A 9,753-nucleotide genomic window follows, 5' to 3' on the forward strand; every position below is an offset into this window, starting at 1 on the left:
CTACTGAGCCTGCGCTCTAGAGCCCGTGTGCCACAACTACTGAGCCTATGTTTCACAGCTAGGGAAGCCCCTGTGCCTAGAGCCCATGCTCCATAACGAGAGAAGCACCGCAATGAGAAGCCCGTGCACCGCAACGAAGAGTAGCCCCTGCTCGCCACCACTAGAGAAAGCCCACGCACAGCAATGAAGACCCAATGCAGCCAAAATAAATAAATAAAAATAAATTTTAAAAAAAGGAAAGGATACGACTGAAGGATATGGCTATTCCTGAAGGATACGGCTAATATAAGCTACTGGATGATATAGCTCAGGGTGGGATAATTTCAGGTGACTTTTTCTAATTTTTTGTATGCTCTTTATATGCTTTGCTCTTTATTAGATTTATATTTTCTGACTATAAACACATGTTCAGGGAGCAGATCTGAAAAGCAGACAGATACAGAAAACAAACTGGTACATAGAGGGGAGGGGGCTGGGAGGGTTGAACAAAACAGGTTACATAGATTAAGAGGTACTAACTTCCAGCTATACAATAAATAAGTCAGAGGGGTGTAATGTACACATAAGGAATATAGTCAATAATATTGTAACAACTTTGAATGGTGACGGATAGTGACTGGACTTATTGCGGTGATTGTTTTATAATGTATAAAAATATCGAATCACTAAGTCATACACCTGAAACGAACATAATATTGTATGTTAATTATAACTCCAAAAAAAGCAATTTTCAGCTTGCAGAAAAGGTTGGTGTGCGAGATGTCCTAGCCAAGTTTCTCTATCGCCTACCAGGTCCTACTGCATAGCCACAGACAGACAGACAGACAGACACACACACACACACACCCCAGTACCCTCTCATTTCATGCCAGAGGTTGAAAGCAAGCACCAGGAAACCAAGACCTGTCCCATAAGATGGTTTTCCTGGAATTATAAGCCATGTTCTTTTCATTTGAAATATTTTTCAACAGTTAAGAGTTGAAAGATACAAACATTCCAGATCCCGGACTTCTCGCAGCAGAAGATCTGGAAACACTGGGACCTCATTAACATAAAAAGTCAGCAACAGTTTAATAGGGATACCCAATAATCTATTTTTGGCTAGGACTGGACACAAACTGACATCTTTTCCCCATAAGACAAGTTGTAACTGTCTGGAAGGTAACATGAGCTGAGGAGCAGCAGTGAACCTCAATTCACATTTTGTCTACAACTGGCAACTACTTTGCACATTTGTATTTCCTGGCTTGATGGTCCATGTACATATTTGAGTCTTTCTAGATGGATGGAGAACATACAAGGGGTGGAAAAGATATGAGAAAAGATCCCAGCATTTAGACTTGGCTACACTTGGCTTAGCATCTTAGCTCTGCTACCTAAGAGACTTTGGACTAGACTCATGATCTTGGTAATTTCTCTTAACGTCTCAGATACTACATTTCTTTCAGTTGGAGTAATTACATCTCTCTCAGAGATGTGTGGTAATGGTGATCATCTTAACGAGCCGAAGAACACGATATACTTCGCAGAGTACTTAGTATGCTAATTCTCCATAACCTTTGCACACACGTCCACAGATTGCTTTGGCCAGATCTTACAGTTCTATGGCAAAGTGTCATGCTTGGAATCTACATTAGCTTGAGCACTTCCTTTGGCTGGGACGAATCCTTTGGCTGGCTACTTTCCTAAGAGAAGGACGGAAGAGAATTGGGTAGAATCCGCAAGTCACAAGACAGGACAAGACTCACATCTAATCTATCACTGGCCTTCTTATGGCTTCCAGATCTGAAGGCTGGCTCTTAGCTTATCAAAACCCTCAGGCTTCCTAGAAACTGCCCCCATCCCTACCCACGACTCACGGTTTCATCTGGCGTTGATCTCACAGAGGTCTTTACAATGGATCTTCTGAAAGATGCTGAACATCATATTCCAGATGTGCTGTGCCTCTTAAGAGGTTGTCTAGAGGTTAACCAGATCTTCTTGGGCTGTCCTTAGATCAAAACTTGGGATCTCTCCTATCTCCAGACACTCTTGTCCAAAGTGATTCTTCAAACCCATAAATTCCTTTTTATTAAGCTTCTCTAGATACCACAGCAAGTCAAAGTCAGTAGAATCGGATTCTGCCATCTTGCATTTCCAGCAGGGTCAGTCTTAAAATCTCCAGGACCAAGAATTGTGGGATCTAGAAAATAAAGATGGAATCAGAGAAGTCAACTGCACAGTAGCAACAATGGATTTGAAGTTAACATAGTAGAAAATGCCTGTGGGCTGAGATGAGCTTCTTGGATAGTCCATTAACAACAAGTCTGAACTCTTCCAGGGACAGTGACCTTGACAATTGACCTTGGTAAACTTCTGGGTTGAGATAAACGTGGAATTTTTTAATATAAATCTATTTTACTTATTTATTTTTTGGCTGCGTTGGGTCTTCATTGCTGTACGCGGGTTTTTCTCTAGTTGCGGCGAGCGGGGGCTACTCTTCGTTGCGGTGCACGGGCTTCTCATTGCGGTGGCTTCTCTTGTTGCGGAGCATGGGACTCTAGGCGCACAGGCTCAGTAGTTGTGGCGCACAGGCTCAGTAGTTGTGGCGCACAGGCTTAGTTGCCCCACGGCATGTGGGATCTTCCCCAACCAGGGCTCGAACCCAGGTCCCTTGCACTGGCAGGCAGATTCCTAACCACTGCGCCACCAGGGAAGCCCAAATGTGGAATATTTGTTGTGTTAAAAGGCAACGTTCTTGTAAAAATTATGCATGGTTACTAAACAGTATTTAGATTTTGAGAATTGAGTGCCATGTAAAACCTTTTTTGGGGAAGGCAGACATCAGTTCTTTGGTTATGGAGTGTTACCCAAACATTATATTTAATAGCCCATGAAAAAGCCAACTTACATGTGTGTCTGTGTACACACATCTCCACGTGCAGCCGCAATTAGGCACGTGATAAAAGTGGTGCCACGAATTTGCATTGAAATGTAGGTGCATGCATGAATGACGCTGAGGAAATCGTCTGCTTCTATATGAGGAAAATGCGAGCCTTATACCACTCCACATACCAATTCCAGATAAATAAGATCATTTTATTTTTTTTAGTTTTTAGTTTTGTGGGTTTTTGGGCCACACTGAGCAGCATGTGGGATCTTAGTTCCCCGACCAGGGATTGAACCCACGCCCCCTGCATTGGAAGGTGGAGTCTTAACCACTGGACCGCCGGGGAAGTCCCAATCATTGTATTTTTTAAAGGAAATATGATTGGAACTTAATAAAAACAGGAATATATCATATGCATGATTTTGAGGGAAAAAATTTACAACTAAAACCACTAATTGAATATAAAAGAACCAAGGTTTTAAAAAAAATAGCCTTCATTCAGGAGCTCTATTAATAATCATTGAGAAAATACCAAACAATTTAGATACAGAAGTTGGAAATAGAGACAAGAGATTATAAATGGCTAAAACATTGATATTCAGAGCAGTGCACCTTATGTTTCAGAAAAAGATGAATTCAAGTCATCCATTAAAAAACTTTGCAGGGGGCTTCCCTGGTGGCGCAGTGGTTGGGAGTCCGCCTGCCGATGCAGGGGACACGGGTTCGTGCCCCGGTCCGGGAAGATCCCACGTGCCGCGCAGCGGCTGGGCCCGTGAGCCATGGCTGCTGGGCCTGCGCGTCCGGAGCCTGTGCTCCGCGGCCGGAGGGGCCACAGCGGTGAGAGGCCCGCGTACCACAAAAAACCAAACCAAAACAAAACAAAAACCTTTGCAGGGACTTCCCTGGTGGTCCAGTGGTAAAGAATCTATCTGCCTTCCAATGCAGGGGACTCGGGTTTGACCCCTGGTCAGGGAGCTAAGAGCCCACATGCCGAGGGGCAAATAAGCCCGTGCGCCACAACTACTGAGCTCGCACACCTCAACGAGAGAGCCCACAGGCCACAACTACAGAGCCCATGTGCCCTGGAGCCTGCGTGCCACAGCTAGAGAGAGAAAACCCGCACGCCACAACTAGAGAGAAGCACATGCGCCACAAGCAAGAGCCCACGCACCATAACAAAAGATCCCGCATGCCTCAATGAAGAGCCGGTGTGCTGCAACTAAGACCCGATACAGCCAAAAAAAATAAGGAAAACAAAATTAAAGAAAAAACTTTTTTATTTTAAATTAAAGGAAAATAAAGCTTTGCAAGGTGGCCAGTTGGGTGCACAGAATGGTAATGTCAAACAGTGGTATCCCTTTGGGAAAGTAAATAGTATTAAAAGCGCTTAATAAATTTAAACACTGACTCAGCATTTCCTCTTTTAAGAACCTATAAAGCAGAACAACTAGGTGTAAAGCTTATATAACGTGGTGTTCTTTACGTTGTCCTACATAATAGTATACAATCAGAAACGGAAGACTGACAAGGCGTGATTAAATATTTCTAGCACGTTCATGTTGTGTATTATAAACCCAATTCACGTCATGTTTTCAAAGAACACTTAATGAGACAGAGCTCACACTACAATGTTCAGAGAAGTGTAAGTTGTGTAAAAGACTGTAAGATCTCTCCAGTTTTTTAACAAACGTATCAGTAGGGGAAGTAAATCTGTTCAACACTGGCTATATTTGTGTAGCACAGGTGTTTTCTTCTTTTAAATCTTGATTCTCAGTGTTTTTTAGTAAACATAAGATTATGCAGCGATCAAAGTTAAGCCTTACAGAACCCTCATACACTGTTGGTGGGAATGTAAACTGGTGCAGCCACTGTGAAAAACAGAATGTAGGTTTCTCAAAAATCTAAAAATAGAACTACTACATGACCCAGCAATTCCATTCCTTGATATATATCTGAAAAAAACTCCACTAATTCAAAAAGATACATGCACCCCAATGTTAATAGCAGCACTAGTTACAGTGGCCAAGACAAGGAAGCAACCTGAGTGTCCATCCATAGATGCATGGATAAAGAAGATGGGGTACATATATACCATGGAGTATTACACAGCCATAAAAAAGAATCAAATTTTGCCATTTGCAGCAACATGAATGGACTTGGAGGGCATTATGCTAAGTGAAATAAAATCAGACAGAGAAAGACAGATAATGTATGATGTCGCTTATATATGGAATCTATAATATACAACAAACTACTGAATATAACAAAAAGAAGGAGACACAGATAATAGAGAAGAAACTAGTTGTTAGCAGGAGGGAGGGGGGAGGGGCAACACAGGGGTTGGGGAGTGGGAGGTACAAGCTACTGGGTATAAGTTAGGCTGCAAGGATATAGTGCACCGCATGGGGAATACAGCCAATATTTAGTAGTAACTGTATATGGAGTGTAACCTTTAAAAATTGTATTTAAAAATTAAATTTTTTTAAAAATAGTTAAGCCTCACCAAGATATACAATGGAGAAATGACAACCTCTTCAATAAGTGGTGCTGGGAAAACTGGACAGCTACATGTCAAAGAATGAAATTAGAACACTCCCTAACACCACACACAAAAATAAACTCTAAATGGATTAGAGACCTAAATGTAAGGCCAGACACTATCAAACTCTTAGAGGAAAACATAGGCAGAACAGTCTATGACATAAATCACAGCAAGATCCTTTTTGACCCTCCTCCTAGAGAAATGGGAATAAAAACAAAAATAAACAAATGGGATCTAATGAAACTTAAAAGCTTTTGCACAGCAAAGGAAACCATAAACAAGACCAAAAGACAACCCTCAGAATGGGAGAAAATATTTGCAAATGAAGCAACTGACAAAGGATTAATCTCTAAAATTTACAAGCAGCTCATGTAGCTCAATACCCAAAAAAACAAACAACCCAATCCAAAAATGGGCAGAAGACCTAAATAGACATTTCTCCAAAGAAGATACACAGATTGCCAACAAACACATGAAAGAATGCTCAACATCACTAATCATTAGAGAAATGCAAATCAAAACCACAATGAGATAGCATCTCACACGGGTCAGAATGGCCATCATCAAAAAATCTACGAACAGTAAATGCTGGAGAGGGTGTGGAGAAAAGGGAACCCTCTTGCACTGTTGGTGGGAATGTAAATTGATACAGCCGCTATGGAGAACAGTATGGAGGTTCCTTAAAAACTAAAAATAGAACTGCCATACGACCCAGCAATCCCACTACTGGGCATATACCCTGAGAAAAGCATAATTCAAAAAGAGTCATGTACCAAAATGTTCATTGCAGCTCTATTTACAGTAGCCAGGACATGGAAGCAGCCTAAGTGTCCATCGACAGATGAATGGATAAAGAAGATGTGGCACATATATACGATGGAATATTACTCAGCCATAAAAAGAAACGAAGTTGAGTTATTTGCAGTGAGGTGGATGGACCTAGAGTCTGTCATACAGAGTGAAGTCAGTCAGGAAAACAAATACCATATGCTAACACATATATATGGAATCTAAAAAAAAAAAAGGTTCTGAAGAACCTAGGGGCAGGACAGGAATAAAGACACAGACGTGGAGACTGGACTTGAGGACATGGGGAGGGGGAAGGGTAAGCTGGGACAAAGTGAGAGAGTGGCAGGGACATATATACACCGCCAAATGTAAAACAGATAGCTAGTGGGAAGCAGCCACATAGCACAGGGAGATCAGCTCGGTGCTCTGTGACCGCCTAGAGGGGTGGGATAGGGAGGGTGGGAGGGAGGGAGACGCAAGATCGAGGAGATATGGGACTATGTGTATATGTGGAGCTGATTCGCTTTGTTATACAGCAGAAACTAACACACCATTGTAAAGCATTTATACCCCAATAAAGATGTTAAAAAGTTAAGCCTCACAAAATCCATTCCCCCCACTAAATCTCACGTTACTTTCCTTCTTTGACTTCTATTTTACGCCATCTCCCTTTGAGCCTCCTCACAGGACTCGGACTCAGTCATCTCGCACTGAGATGCGGTGCAGCACGTGTCCAAGATTTCATACGGAAAACCATTGTACTATTCTGACTCAGTGAGTAATGTCGCCGAATAATCGCTGACCAGCCAACTGGACACTCTGTGCACCTTTGACCAGACCTTCTAGAGCATTTCTGTGCAAAGGGATCTTTGGAAAGTTCTTAAAATTTTAAATACTAAATGGAGATGTGACTCGAAAACTCCCTGAGCAGGTGAAACCCTTTAAACCAGGTAAGCAAAGCTAAACTAGCTACTTCACTAACATAAGCAAAACTTTGAGTTATTTCCTTGTAGATGCCTCTGATACCCACAAAAGAAACTTAAGGCATCTTCCTAACGTTGGTATAAGGTAATCGCTTTTAACCAAATCCCCTGTCACTGAAAAACCCTGTTGTCAACCAATCATGTTAAAGGCTAAACAACTTCTTCCCTTTCACTCTATAAGCCATGCACCTATCGGCTTTGGATTTGCAAACTCCCAGTTTGTGAACTGTTCTTATATGCACGATAGACTCTTACTCAATATTATTTTACTGATCTGGTGGTTTTAATTTTGCCGTTTCTGGATTTTTTGACAGTTCCAATGCCTAGAAATACTCACACATATTTAATGAGAAACTGTGGAAGCTGGACTCAGGAAACGCTGTTTCGCTACAATTCCCCCAGATGACTTCACCAAGCAGCCAAAAGTGAGGACCAGTGCCTTCGAGCTCGGTTGAACATCCCTAGAAGTAGAGAAGCGACACCTGACCCTTTAAAATCGCCTCTCTCGCTCGCTAACATTTCAAACACAAAATAGAAAGGTGGTGTCCGTGGTAAAGCCACAGGATGACTTTCCGGTTAAGAGAAACGCCACAAAAAATAAGAAACTTGGAGAATTTCAGAAATAATACAAACGAGAGGAATGTAAAATCAAATAAAACAAAGTAGCAAGAAAGATAACTCACCAACCCTTTCACCAAGTCCCCTGGGCCAGTTCCTCAGCGAACGAAGCGGGAATGGGAACGGGGAAAAGAAAGGGTACGCCTACCTGAGATGAGCCAGTTAATCCCTCCCTTTTTATTGGCTAAGGCAGGTTCTTGACCCAGGTTCACAATGGAAGGGAAAAACTGCTTCACCTGCGCTTCTGTGCTTCCGTCCACCTAGCTCTTTCTTCACTGAGTCTGCTGATTTCAAGATGGTCCGGACCCAACTTATGTTACAGCTCGTGGGGCATCTGGCCAAGAAGCCCCAAAACAATTGATTTGGGCAGCGCTACAGTAAAAGAACTTCTCTGTTGATGATCTCAACTTCAGATAACCATCTGTACCATGAGCTACATAAGAGGAACAGTCTATTCAATCTACACCAGGTTCTGGCAGGAAGCCTTTCAAATATGGGGAGGGGGAGATGCCATGAGTATCTGTGGGACGAATGCAATCGCTCCCATAGGTCCTAAACCCACGGTTCACCAGCTTTGCCGCCCAATTGGAATCACCTGGAATTACTTCTCATGTTTAGCAGATTTAAAAAGAACAAATATGAACATCTTAATAGACGCAAAAAAAGGTAAATCTAGAAGATTCGACATCTCTTCGTGCTCTTAAGCGTATCTTTGTAAATGAGGAAAAAGGGGAATTTCCTAAATACAATAAAATGTTCCCCCCAAACAACCAAATGATGAAAGAATACCCTTTAAAATACAAGAGAAATCATGTCCTCTGTAACCAATCCTATTTCAATATACTGCTGAAAGAATAGACAATTCAGTGACACAAGAAAATGGATTTGAAAGGGAGAGGAGCAATTATCCTTATTGGAGATAATTTGATATATCTGTGCAAACTCCCTCACCCTCAAATCTATAGAAAGACGGTTAGGATTAGTACTGTATTATATACTTGAAAGTTGCTAAGAGAATAGAGCTTAAATGTTTTCACCATACACACAAGAATATTATGTGACAGGATGGAGACTGTCACTGATGCCATGGGTGGTAATCATTTGGCAATCGATAAATGTATCAAACCAACACATCATAATCCTTCAACTTACACATTGTTGTATGTCAATTAGATCTCAATAAAGCTGAAAAAAGTGCTCTCAAGTATTTTTAAAAAGCAGCTTTGATGAACATAATATTAAAATTCATTTGTGTTTCTAGAAATAAAGCTAGTTAGAATTTGAAATTTAAAAGGATGCCATATGCAGTGACAAGAAAAAAATAAAGTAACTAGAGATAAATCTAGTAAAAGACTGTAAGCTTTATTGGATAAAATATACATTTTATTGATAGTCATTAAAAATCTAAAGAAATGAATTACACTAAGCTCTTACATATGAATAATCATGATTCCAATAAGAATGTTAGGAATGAGTGTTAATATTCCCTAAATAGATGTCTATATTCAGCAAATTTCTAATAAAACCCCAACGGAAATTTTATGTCAAAATATAATTCAAAATGTATATGGGAGACAGAAGGTATAAATCAAGGCACACCTGCAGCACAGGGAGAGGGAAGGTGTTGATTGAATTGCACCTACTTTATAAAGATTTCATTAACAGCCTTAGTAATTACGACTTTTCCTCTCATGGATGGACAAATGAATCAATGGAACAAAAGAAGCAAAGCCAATCCATATGAAATTTGCTTTATAACAGATTGCTGGGCAGTGAGGAAGGTGAACTATTTATTAAATGGAGCTAATACTATTTTTATTAATATTAAAAAATAGATTCCTTCTCCCTATCACAGAGAAAAGCAATTACAAGTGGATGAATTCTTCCGTGTGAAAAGCAAAACTCTATCATATTTTTCAAGTCAATAAATCCTGTAAGACGTCTGTATGACT

The sequence above is a fragment of the Kogia breviceps genome, chromosome 18 (genome assembly GCF_026419965.1).
Source record: "Kogia breviceps isolate mKogBre1 chromosome 18, mKogBre1 haplotype 1, whole genome shotgun sequence".
In the NCBI taxonomy this organism is placed as follows: domain Eukaryota; kingdom Metazoa; phylum Chordata; class Mammalia; order Artiodactyla; family Physeteridae; genus Kogia; species Kogia breviceps.